Below are 14,398 nucleotides of genomic sequence, written 5' to 3'. Positions count from 1 at the left end.
TGTAGAAGAGCAGAAGCAGGAAAGGGTAATTTTTTAGTTATAATAATATACAGGGCTAATGGGTGCATTTTAACATTTAACATTGAGACATTGTAGTAAATAATAAAACCTTAAACAGTGCACAGGATACATTATGGAGACCACAAAACTGTACGGTCTCCACGTACAATGCCATTCAACAAAAATTTAGAATAATAAAATGTATCACATATCATGCCTTACACAACCACAAAGCACTTTACTTTGAAGTGGAAATAGTATTTGCATTATTGTATATTGTGTAATATGGTAATAATAGTAATAATAAGAAGAATAAGTAGAAACAGAAGAAGAAGAAGAAGAACAACAACAACAACAACAAATCATTCTTCAAATATCATGCTACCTCAGGTCTTAACACAATGACTAACATAATCCGACAATATATTACATGATGCTCGTATCTTAATTCTAGGTTTTAGTTTGTCTCTTTACTTCAAAAAAAACCTGTAAACACTGGGTTTGCATGTGCTGTGGCCAACAACGTACAATTCTAGCTGTGTGTGTGAGGCAGCTTTTCTTTGTGACATTCAGCTCAGTATGATGTGTGTGGTAGAGAGCTCCCTGTGTCACAAAGAATACACCTTTCAAAAGGAGAGAGAAAACCAGAGAAAGGGACTTGGGCTCTATGTAGATTTCCTCTTCCTCCAGAAAAGGCAATATCTAGAAGACAGTCAAGGGATGCATCCAGACTTACTCTCCTTCATGATACCATGAAAATATAATGGATTGCAGTATATCACGTATCATGGATTCCTAAGCGCTTCGCAGTGTGTATAGGTGTGCTTATCTCTTTACCTGCCACCACCAATGTGTAGCACATACCTGAGTGATATACACCGATCAGCCACAACATTAAAACCACCTGCCTAATATTGTGTAGGTTCCCCCTCGTGCCGCCAAAACAGCTCTGATCCGTCAAGAGTTTTTAAAATCATGTGGAAATAATTCACCCTCTAACAATATCTTAGCTTTTTATAGCCCTGTAGCAACTAATAATGTAATAAACTACCAATAGTGTAGTAACTCCCAATAATCCATTTCAAATTTTTTATGTAATAAAAACCAATAATGTAATAAGTAGTAGTCGTAGTAGTAGTAGTAGCATTAGTGTACTTTATTGATCCCCGGGGGGATTTGCACTGTTGCAGCATCAAAGACAACAAAGTAACACAATCAGATACAAATTTACAGTAGATACAAAATACCAAATACAAATATACAGTAGATACAAATATGTACAGAAATCCAAATATACCAGAGGACACATTCAGAAGTGGAGTCCATGCCTCGACGGGTCAGAGCTGTATTGGTGGCACGAGGGGGACCTACACAATATTAGGTAGGTGGTTTTAATGTTGTGGCTGATCAGTGTAATCTACATATGTGCCACAGGATCTTAAATGACCAAAAGGAGACAACGCCTATATTCTAATAGTGTGTCTCATGGACATCACTGTATTGGGACACTGGTTTTATGTTTGCACTGAGGGAAAACTGCCCGATGGTGTACCAACAATACTGCTTCTAGCAGCACCCTGTTTTTATTATTTTTTTCTGGAAGGGTTTCTATTCAAGTATTGACCAACAAAACCAGGCCCAGTTCAATCCAGTCATCAGATAGGAGAGGGCTACTTTTAGGCAGCAATTCAAGTGACCATATAATCACAGTAATATTAAGAGAACTGTGTGGTATGGCACTGCATCCATACTAAACAAGCCTGTCCAGAATTTTACTCGTCTTTAATGCAATGACAACAAACCAAAAGTTCTGATTAGGGAATGCTGGGTTGGGCTATGTTTGGAATAAACCTCCGTGTACGCACTCAAAACATATGTAACATCTGAAAAATGCTGCAATAATCATAAGTCTGTTTTAGATGTGACAAAATGTATGACAGAATGAAATACTAATTATATTGCACGAAGGACTAGGCTATATTTGCCTGTATTTACATGTTGACCCATAGTATTACTGTGGTAAAGTCTGCCATCATGTGGTCATTTGTGGTATCATAATTAAATGTCATTTATCAAGGCTAGGCGCATACTCTTATCTTTATTAAGTGAATAGGAAGAAAAAATTACCTCCATTTTCATTCTCCTGCAATACACTTCAAGAGTTCAGTTTCCTTTATGGATCCTTTTATTTAACCAGGGAAGGTCCATTGAGAACGTGTTTCTCTTTTTCAGGGGCACCATGGAAGGAAGGCCAGAGAGAACAATTGCATGTGGGGAGTCAGAAAGAGAGAACAGGGAAGCACTGCCACTTTCAACTTTAAACTTCAACTTTCAACTTTATTTGTCCCCGGAGGGCAATTGGTTTTGCAGCAAGACATAGATACAAGACGATAAAATATAAATAAAAGCCTACATAGGGTACATCAAACGGGGGGGTGGGGGCACTAAATGTTGCGGACTCAGGGAAAACAACAAGTTGTCCTTCCCTGGTCACAACCATCATCATCATCATCATCATCATCATCATCAAGGAACAACACTACTACTTTCTTTTTGCCCTGCCCTGCCTTTCCCTGGCACGCAACAGCACATATCCCTTGTTAGTGTGAAGACTGAGTAACACTTTCAGGTAATAAATAATAGATTTTAGGATGTTTAAAAAAACTGTTTCACTGTAAAATAAACCATACTCATTATATTATTAAAACTCAACCAGTGTTCTTTGTACAATTATATAAGTTTGAGTTTTAATTTTTAATGCGTTTTTGGTTTTCTAAGTTTCATTCTCTTTTAAACTTTGTCCCAGCCGGATGCTTTGCACACATTATGTGTGTTAAATACATGACATTATATTCACCTGAGGGACCCACTCATTGGCAATTTTCAGGAGCCGGTAACTGATTATTCCAAGTGCACCGTGTTTCATCTCAGACTATTCTTCATGCGTGAACTCCAAAGGAAGATGGCCAGATCATACAGTCTCGGCGCACACTCAAATGATGAGGCTCTTTAAGCTGCTCTAAAAACAGAAGACCTTTCCTCAGAGGTCTCGGTATAACCACATCAATCTACAGTCATCACTGATGAAAGCCTTTTGTCTTACTCGCAAAAGATGCAGAATAACACTTGACCCTTTGAACCACAATTTCCATTAAATTTCTACATTTGTGATTAGAGTGAAATAAATAATGGTATGCTTGACTGTACCTTGGGGGCACGTTCGCCCATACATTGAACATAATGTTTCATTCTCATTTAACCTGAAACATTCCGCAGGTGTCTTCCAGGTAGTGTAGAGGGCTGAGAAGCCACTGCTTCATTCTGATGAACTGTCAAGTGGAAGTGAAACATCTCATAAACTCACTGCCCAAATTTCAGAAGTACAACAAGTAACATCTGAACTAATTTCAGCATCAATTTATGTGACCTACTGCATGTATAAATGCAGTTGAGTGGACTAGAAATGAGAAGAGCCTTGCTTTGTTTGTGCATAGCCTACAGAGGGCAGCAGAGAATTAAAACAACATGAGAGCCATGTCCGAAACAGCCTCCTAACTACTGTGTCCTAAAAATACGTGCTGTCTACTAAACATACTGCTGACTGTTTTAGTATGCGTTGTGCAGTATGCAAGAATTATCCTCCATACTATTTTATAACAGTACTGTGGAAATGTCGAAAGACACCCCCTCTCCCCCCTTGTAGTAAAACCGCTCTGCCTCTTCCTCTCTGTGAGATCTCCTAAAAAGTGTTGTGTACTTCTTGAAAAGTGTGCTCCCAAATACTGTACACTCAGCGAAACCCCAGAAATAAGTCTATCATCCAGAGATTTTAAGTATACTACATTTAGAAAAATTTTGCCTACTTAACTTTCTGATTGAGAGTACTGAACTTATATACCAAATAGTAGGTGAGTAAGCTGTTTTGGCCATGGCCATAATCACTCTCACTCACACATCTCATAGACATGCATACGCACACGCATATATGCATGTATGCACACATGTGCAGGTGCACACATACATTTACAAATTGGCTTGAATTTATTTATTTATCTCACATGAAATCTGTCACTGTAAGCTTCTAGAAATGTTCAAGGTTTATACTCCAGTACTTTCGGTCTTAAGACCACAGACCCAGATTTTGATATGTTGATATGTTGACAACGTTGATATTTTGATCCTTAAAGAAATATGGTGTTGACCTGATAGTTACTCAGGGTCCCTCAGGCTGTAGTGATATCATACTGCTTTCCGTTAAAATGAGTGTAGTGCATCACAGCAGAGATTCAGGAGGAGAAGTAATCTGGCTCAGAGATGATCTCTCTAAACATATCACAACTGCAGACATTTGGCTATAAGTATACAGCCATTTGAAAAATTATACCTATATCTCTGCAATATACCTTCCTCTATCAGAGTCACATTACCATGATGAAGTATTTTTTCAGTTCTCTACACACAGAAGAAAGTGAAAATTTTCACGCCCATTGTACAATACTTCTATGTGGAGACTTTAATGCCTGCACAGACTCAGAACCTGACTGCATAAATGAGGCAGGAAATGAACACATGAATAAGCATCTCTGAGCCTCTCACCCACATCAGCGAGGATCAACCCTGATAAGAGACTCAGTAGGGATGTGACAGAGCTAGTGCATCTGCAGGGACTCTGGCCTGTCACTCCTAGAACGGTAGGATCAGAGGGGACCGTTCGGGATGTTTCCCCTACTGTTCATCTCTTGGGTGTGGTGTTGTCAACTATGTCATCACAGACTTTCAGCCCCCCTTATTTAATGCATTTACAGTCAGAACGCAACCCCCCACTCTGATCAACATTGATAAGAAACACATGTGTGAAACCCCAAAGAAACAACCCAGTTAGTTGTACTCACATAACCCAATCGTACAGATGGCGGCTTTGTACTCAGATGGAATAGAAGGTGCCATCAACACCTTCAACAACTCATTCTACTAGAATAACCCTGAAGGCATTAATGTGGCAACCAAAGCCATAAACTCTATCTTCCAAAAAGCTACACTCAAGGCAAACCTAGGAAAAACAATAAAGTACCACCACAAAAATGGTAAGCAAAAAACCTCTGAAAAATGGTTTGATGGTGAATGTGAACAAATAAGGGAACAATTACAACAACTATCTAACCAAAAGCATGGACACAAACATGACTCCACACTAAAACATAAATGTTTGGAAACCCTCAAACAATATAAGCATTCCATACAAAAAAAAAATTAAACTACTTCAACAAAACAGTTTTGGTGCATGTGCCACCATTTAAAGGCTGCAAAGCCATATCAGTTGGATAAACAAGATGGTGGAATTTGGGGAAACAATTTTCATATCCTCTATAACAGTATCTCACCTTGAAATCTACACCCCAGTCAAAAAAAATAAAATAAATAAATAATTCCAATTCAATTCAAATAACTTCCCAATTGAACATAACCAAAGCACACTAGCCTTGGTCTGACTATTTTTGCATCACAGAAGTTTTGTTTGGCAGTAAAATCACTCACAGAAAAAGCCTGGAGAGCAATGTATGCAAAAAAATGAAATTATACAAAATTAATGTTCCGATTGGAATTTGGACAATAATTTTCGATCATGTAATTCTACCCATTGCTTTAAATGGGAGTGAATTTAAGGTCTGGCTGTTATCTGAGAGGCGGGTGGCGGTGTCCTCTGATTATAAATCCGTTCTATTGTGTTAGGGTTAAATGTGACCCGTTTTTGAGTTAAGATATGTCATAAACACCATCTAGTTTAATTTATTGGTACAAGGCTTCATGATATCCTCAAAACAGCTATATAAACACAACAAAACCAATGATCACCATTTTATTCAATTCTGAAGGTCTCTGAAAAAATAGTTACATTTGTGGTGTTATGGGTCAAATATGACCCGGGAAAGAATATTGATTGTTGATAGTATGGCATAGGATTTAAAGTTGTGGATAGTTATTTGATTCATATTTGACTAGACTAGACACCCCAACCCTCCCCTTCCTCCTCGGGCACAATTCTTTTCTTGTATTATGAACTAGTAATTCCAATCCCTCTGGAACCACAGGAACTAAATTTTGCTTGCAGAATATGAACACTGACACACACGCACATACACTGACACACATCCTCTCTCTCTCTCTCTCTCTCTCTCTCTCTTTCTGTCTTCCTTCCTGGGAACAACATTCTCACAGTATGGTTTGGTGCACCGCTCCTCCCCCACCGACACCCCTCCCCCCACAGAGACTCAACCGTTCTTGCAGAATATGGACGTGCGCACACACACACACACACACACACACACACTAAAAAGGAACTTGAACACACACACACACACACACACACACACAAAGAGAAAGAGACACATCCTCTTCAATGGTAAAGGAATTCTTCAAAGAGATAATTATATATTTGATATTGCCTGGTTATGAACATAATTGTTCAGGGTATCTCACAATATTGTCATCTGGACTCCCCCGCCACTGCAGTTTGGCCCTTTCGTCGCCACCACCACTCTGCCCACTTCTGTCTCCACCTGCCACTCCCCACCAATGCCACTGCCCATCATATGAGCCGCTACCACAGGATTGTCATTTAGCTGCCACTAATTTGATCAATGTGAACATTGACGGATTGACCATGTTGGTCACCAAGCTACACCCTGAGCCACCAGAAGAGGATGGGTGCTCCCCCTAGAGTCTGATTCCTCCCGAGGTTTCTTCCCATCTGCCACAGGGAGTTTTTCCTTGCCACTGTTGCTTTAGGCTTGCTTCTGTGGGAGAATAGGCCAGGGTTGTCTGACATATTGTTTGTGAAATGCGCTATATAAATACATTTTGATTTGATTTGATTTGAGACCTTTTCCCAGTCACTATGCTAGGGCAGGAAACCCGGGCTGGGGGTTGATGAGAGAGTTTACTATTTTGAGCCTTCAATCAAACCATGTGCAACCTTTGGCGAAGAGATACTATAGTCAAAAATCTGTTTAGGCCTTCAAATGAGCTTTGAGTATGGATTATTATTCAGACAAATAACAGGACATTTTTCACATTACAAATGGATATTCACATCTTTGACCTGTTTATAGTAACAATTACCAAGCATCTGTTGTATTATGCTGTTTATAATTAAATAATTAAAATTGGGAATTGAACAAAGTTCTTCTTAAAATATTTCGGTTCCATCCTTAGAATAAAGCATTTACAGTGGAACATATAAGTTAAAACAAGGAGATCATACCTGCCATTAAACAAGTTCAATGAAACACCATCACAGGCTAACCTAAATCCTAAGAAATTTGCTTCAATTGCCGGACTGATGAGTCGAACACGGAGCCTGTGGGGCTTTTCAGGCACTACCCTCCCGGTGCAATCATGATAAGAACTGTCTAATTAATTTAACATATGACATCACACGAAAACATCTTGTTTGGATTCTTCACGGAGCTGCCTCTAGCTCCCATTAGCGCAGACTAAATATCTGGCAGAACAACCAGACAGCGATCAGAGCTGCCACAAAATATCTGGCAGGACCCACCACAGCCAGTAAAACTTAGCTTCCACTCGTTCACCCGCCAGTACACCCGCCAAAGATCCGCCACAAAATCATCCCAGGGCACCCGCCATACTCACTGTCGGGAGAAGCCGACTGGCAGGAGGACCCGCCAGCCGCTGCAGCGGCCACTGGCGGCCTCCATCAGCCACAAAATGATTCGACCCCCTCTCCTGCCGTTATTTAAGATGCGTCTTGCACACGGCAGGAAAGCAACATTGTTGTATCGCTCCATTTCTGGTGAACTCAGGTTTTTGTCAGGTGTCAGGACCCATGGATGAAATGTATTTCAGAGTTTAATATTAAATGTGTTCTGCTAATTAGCTTGCTGTGTCGACATTTTCTGGATAGCCTACTCAAAGTAATTAATGGAAAAAAACCTACCTGGACACAAGCATTTATAATAAGCACACACCAGATTGGTCTGTATGGTTTGATAGGCCTACGGCTATCTGCTTAGTAAAAGCTTACCTGGATGACAAGAAACAAACAAATGCAGCTTTCCTCATCTATTGGGCCGTTACCACAACTCACGTCACAATAAATCACGAAAGTTGCTTGTCCATGTTTTCGCGTCTTTTTTAATGAACATAGCCCCATGCATCCTAATCTGAGGATGTGGCTGGTCTCAAATCGCCACTGGAATTATGTTTCCTTGATTAACATTAGTATGTGCGGGAAAAACCTGCGTATGTTTTCATTTGCTGTTACAATTATTCCGGACCTCTGATAAAATCATAGCTACCAACCTCGGTTTTAATTGTATCCGACTGTTTGAAGTAAAATTTCATAGTGCTAGGTTAAATATTTTCTGAATAAATGAGCAATAAATGGGAGGAGTGGAAAGGGGGGGTAGGGCCTGGAGATAAGCCTCTTTGTCATGTGGCCATCTGGGCTCTGAAGAGCGCTTTCAGCAGGTGTCAATTCATGCATGTGGAGTTTAGCAACACTGACACTACACAAGGCAGTATACAATTATATAGATGTTAATTATGAGCTGGTCAGCAGTGCAAAACAATAAATGGCAGCTGTTACAGGCGTATGTGGAGGAACATGGGTGCAGAAACAATGTTAAGAGGTATTTACATTAATGGCGGAGTAAAACAATGTCCTACAGAGAGAGGTGGAAAGTTCAGAAAGGTTCAGAAAGTAAAAGTCCTCCCCACTATCTTGTTCCAATAAACTATTCGCTAATTAGCGCAATTCTTCAGCCAGGCGGTAGGAATAAGTGAATTAGAGCATTGATTGCACATGTCTGACCTTCCACTTTTGCTTATTGGTACAATTCATATTGACATTGACAAATGTAAGTTGTTTAGCATTTTGTGTGACTTATTTTAGACCACAAGATCAACAGTGGCAGCACTAAGGGGAGCCAGCCGCGGCCATAGCCCCATTACAAATCTGCATAGAGCTGCCGCTCCCAAGCATTTTCTTACAATTTTACATTTTTCACTAAAAACAAATGATCAGTACCTCCATGTGTTGTCCTGGCTCCCTTTTAGTACCTCCAGGGAAAAAAACATTCCTGGTGATGTCACTGAAGATAATTATGGACTGACACAAAAGCACAAGCAAAACAGGAAATGGATTATCATGCCTGGGTGACCCATTAGGACCTGTTTATTAAAAAATAAACAGGTCCTAATGGGTCACCCAGGCATGATAATCCATTTTACATTTTCAAAGTAAAAACTTGGCAATGGCCCTTGGTCTGTAAAAATAAGTGGGGTGTACCATTCAATTTTCATTATATCCTATATACAGAATATAATGCCAATTCCAAGTCTGGGGAAATATTTGAAGGGGTGTGCAGATTAGGGTTTATATAATGCCTATAAATATTATATAAGCCCTGATCTGTACTGAAGTCATCATCACGCATTTTGCGTGGTGTTCAAATTCCTCCATGTGAGGGAGTAGCATTCTTCACCTTTTTTTGAACTCCTACATGCTTGTACCTTGCATGTACTGGCACCTGCTTATACACAGAAGCATACAGACTGTATCTGTGTTTATATCATAAGTGTAAGCCTTGGTTTTTTGCAGTTTTGTTGGCCAAACAACAGCAAAGAACTATTGAGTAGTCACTGAGATATCATTCTTGATAATAATCGAAGAGTGAATTGAACATAGACTTTTGAGTTGTGCAATACAGTACAAATGGCAATCCAAATGGAAGAAAAGTGGGAATGGTGGAATGTAAGGATAAAGCACTATTTATTATTGAACAATCAGTTTAATCTCAAATAATATCAATTTAATATACTGTAACAAACACAGTTCAAACTATTGGTGGCATTAATACACACAGCGCATAATATTGTTATAGAGCTGAGCCAAGGGAAATGATTACTACGTACAGTAAGTCAATTTAACAAAGAAGAAATAGAAGAAACAAAGAGGAGGAAAAATCCACGTGTTGCGTCCATGATAGTTGGCGGCCATCGCCCCCCTCCCCAAATCCCCCAGTCCACAATCACTCCCACGACCTCCACCAGTCTGCAGCCCCTCCCACAAAGCCATAGACCATTTCAGGTTACTGGAGCAGGTTTAACTTGTTAAGTGCCAGGTGGTGGCCATATGAAAACATAGTGGAAATATCCCAGTGGAATACTCACTCTTGACTGGGGTGTATAAAAGAGGCCGATTAGAGAGATAAGTCCTCAGGACTGATGGCATAAACCCCCATGTATGTAGGTTCTGAGGATACCAAGATACCACTGAAGAAAAATAAAAAGTGGCCATGAACTGAGCCTTGGGGATCATCCAAATAAATGTGGGTGAAGGACACCAACTGTAACTATCAAGCAATATTAATAATTTTTGCACTAGTAAGCTTGAATCTTTCAGAATACAGGTTTCAAATAAAAAATCATGTTTTACATTATAGACATTTAGCAGATGCACTTATCCAGAACAACTTACATAGCTTTTTACATAGCATTTACATTGTACCCATTTATACAGCAGGATGTATACTGAAGCAATGTAGATTAAGTGCCATGCTCAAGGGCACAACGGCAGTGTTCTACTGGGGAATTGAACCTGTGACCTTTAGGTTACAAGACCAGCTCCATTATACTGCACTGCCGCCATATTATTCCTGTAGTTAGCTAGTTTGACAATATAGGACCTCATACAGGAAGATGTTGAAACAGTGTGTCAGTTTATGTTAATCTACAGCTTTGGCTTGTACAAGCTGGCTATGTTTATCACTAAATTCCTGCTATATATATTCCAAGATGACAAATTAAATGGATAGTTCACTTTCTGGGCTTCTTTGATACGTTTTCAATTGGCCCAATGTGGTGCTGCTTTTTCAATGGACCGCAGACTTTTAGTTGGCCCAATTGAGAATCAATGGCTAAGATTTCTATTAATAGTGCTTTATGTTGAAGACCCCTCCTTAAATCATGCTAGATAGACCACTTTTTGATATATATATTTTTTTTTTTGCCACATTTGAATAAAGGCTTTTCACTTTATCATTAAGAGTGCCTTGGATTCCTACTTGTTTGCCACTTGTAGTTTTTCATAATTTTGACTGGAAAACAAAACCCTTTTTGATACATTGATATTTCCTCCCTTTTCCAAAGAAGCCTTTTTTGGCTATTATCTTTGTGTTGTACTCCTGCTCTAACTTAAAACACTGGAGCCGTTTAAAAAGTTTTGACCTCAAAATCTATGTACCAATATCTTTGTATCATGTTCTAGTCGTGGTCTTTGTTGAGACCGTCCTCTCATTATAATATTCTCGGCCTTTTATATATATTTTTCTGATCATTTCCTCCTAGCCACTCTTTTCCATACTTTTCCTCTATGACAGAGAGCATGTTAAATTCATTTACATAGAGTATGTCATTCATGCACTCCTCCAGTTATGTCCAATCATCTCATTTGCTGATTCATGTTTAATTCTCATTTTATCACCTTTTGATCTGTCCTTGCTTCTCTAACCGCTTTCTCTCAGCATGCAGCCTTTGTTCATCCTCGCTGTTGCAGTGCTTCCAAGCAGGCACCCTGAATGGCTCCATCCGGGAATAGCTCTTAGTTCTCCTCTGGTTCCTTCAGTCCCAGCCATTTTTGTACACGTCCACTTTTGAAAGGCACTGTTTCAAACTCAGGACTCATCTTCACCATGCTACCAGATAGTCTGTGTATGATGAAGGATATTTTATGGAACTTAATGATGACCTGACTGATGACATTGACTGCTAACCACTGAATGCCCCTAGACCAGCCACTGTAAAGCCAGCTAGTCTCCAGAGTCCTCTGTAGGTATTTAAAATATCATTCACTTGACATAAAAACTAATAAGATAGTTGTATGCAGTTAGCTACTAAAGCAATGTCTGAGCTGAGTGGCCCACCTTCAAGTATGCTCATGCAAAGATTTGTTGCAGACCACAATTTACCATTTATCAATGTAAGATATAACCTAAATCCATGATTTAGTTATGCCGTGGCTCATGACGTTGTTTATACTTACAATCCCACGCTTCATGAGAGGTCTACAAAACTTATATTTGTCTGCCCCACTGACTGGCTGAAAAAAGGTTACATTTAGTACCATATCCTTTTGATAACCATTGTTTTTCCATCTCTTACGGTCACCTAAAATGGAGCCTGTTGTGCATATATTATTCAGATATACAGTGTATGGCAGTGTCTCCTGTTATGGAATGCCAAAAACTGTGACATAATATACCTCATTGTGTACATTGTTTACTTATCAGACTGTTGGTCTTTGGACGCATCTCTCTGTGGCCTCCTGTGTTGTTGATTGAGGATGAGTGCATGCAGCATGTGGAAATACCTCTGTTCCCGTGCTATGCCACTCGCTTACATGCATTTTTCATTCACTAGTAAATCAGGGGGTTGTCATTTACTGCCACAGAATGCCAAGCCTTTGTTTCGTCAGTCTGGGGAAGACTGTTGATATACTGCATACGGACATTTTCTCCTCCAGAAGTGTATGCTGCATGTGGCTCCTTCTTCCCACTCTGCATATGTCATGCACAGATGGCACAGGCAGACTGCATCCTGCTGGGCTCTGAGACAGGGACAATCCCACTAATGGAAACCCTCCCTCTCCGGGTGATGCTGTGACCAATTATGTGCCATAAATCTTTCCCAAATGTTAAACATAATAATGCAGTCATCGAAAAAGCTGTCTGAAACATGAGATTGTGAGAAATATATTTTGCATTAATTTAATAGCTTATGGTCTTTTTACGGTCCTGAACTTCCTCCTTTGCTACCCCCTGTGGGTATGTATGTGGGTGTGGTGTGTGAATTGCAAATTCAGTGGATTGAAACTTCCTTGTTGCTTTACAGAAGTTCAAATTGCATATTTGACTGATGCATAACTCATGTTCAATTCAAGGCCAGACTGAGGTCCAAAACAACCTTCTTTAAGGTGTAGCAATGCAATACTGCATTTTCTACACTACCTACATTTGTGAAAATATGAACAGATAGGCTAAGTTACATTTTCAATGGAACATAAATGCAATGATGACAATACAATGGAGTATAGTGAAACTTTCAATGATTTTGTGCAGCAGCCTAATAAAGATGCTGTATCTTTTCATATGGGGGCAACATGGGCTTTCAGTGATCCTTTTACTATGACACCTACAACAGGCACCGTTAAAAAACAATATTCAAGTGAACTGGATCATGCAGCTGTTCACATTCATTTCATAATCTATTCTTCACTTTGTGGTAATTAGGGGGCCAAGCACCAAGGGTGTATAGGACCCATATTGTTTTTGCTAGGGTTATTATTAGGGGGCCAAGCACCAAGGGTAAAAATGGCAACATTCAAACAATTATTACGGACATCCCATTTGACGTACATGCACCAAATTTTTTCTACATGTCTACCATCTCATTCTGAACAAATAATATCACAGAACCCATAGTGTCCACCATATTAGTTTTTCCTCAATTTAGAATTTTTGAAAGAACAAACTTATTCGTACTTATTCGTACATTCTTCTAGAATGTTCTCCGATTCTCACAAAATCCGGCATGTGTGATCTACAGCATGTCACTGTGTTAAATTGCGAAGGAAATTTTGATATGTCAAAAGATGGCCACAGGACTAAACAAAAATGGCTTGCCATGCCCAAAATATGTGTCTGGCCACAAATGTATGCCTATTGCAATGATATTTCAGGCGATATTACACAGCCATGTTTTGTACAAGCTTGCACAGCATGTTATAGCGCAATATGGCACTTTTGCAAAGAACTAATTTGAATAGGCTTCAAAAGGTTATTTGATCACAGTTTTAAATCAAGTCACAGCTCAAATTATGGAAAATATACAAACTGAAAAAGAACCCATGTAGATGGTATGTATCTCATTTTGTGCACATGCCACCCAAGGTGGTGCTACAGCACCACTTGAAGCTTGCAATGTTCAAATCATTACTCCTCCAACTTCTTCCTCCTCTTGCTAATTTTTCCACCCCTTTCCCATGCTCAAAAACTCACAAACTTTGGCAAGCATGTCTGGTATGACATGATATCCATGCAACTGACACTCCCCACCTACAAAATTACAATGATTACAGCCATCCTGTTTCACTTGAATGAACCAAATTTCCTCCACATGTACCACATGTACCTCCTCTTCCTGAATAAATCTATTTAAAGAACCCATACATAGTTGAATTTCTGCCATTATTAATTTTTTTGACAGTTTTTGTGCTTCTCCTACAGTGTCCAATTCTCACCAAATTCAGCTTGATCAATATCAGGTCCCTGTGTAAAACTGTTAAGTAAATTTAGATATGGCTTCAGGACAACAATTT

This window comes from Anguilla rostrata, chromosome 14 (assembly GCF_018555375.3).
Source record: "Anguilla rostrata isolate EN2019 chromosome 14, ASM1855537v3, whole genome shotgun sequence".
Lineage (NCBI taxonomy): Eukaryota > Metazoa > Chordata > Actinopteri > Anguilliformes > Anguillidae > Anguilla > Anguilla rostrata.
The sequence above is the reverse complement of the archived record's forward strand: the minus strand, read 5'-3'. Positions refer to the sequence as shown.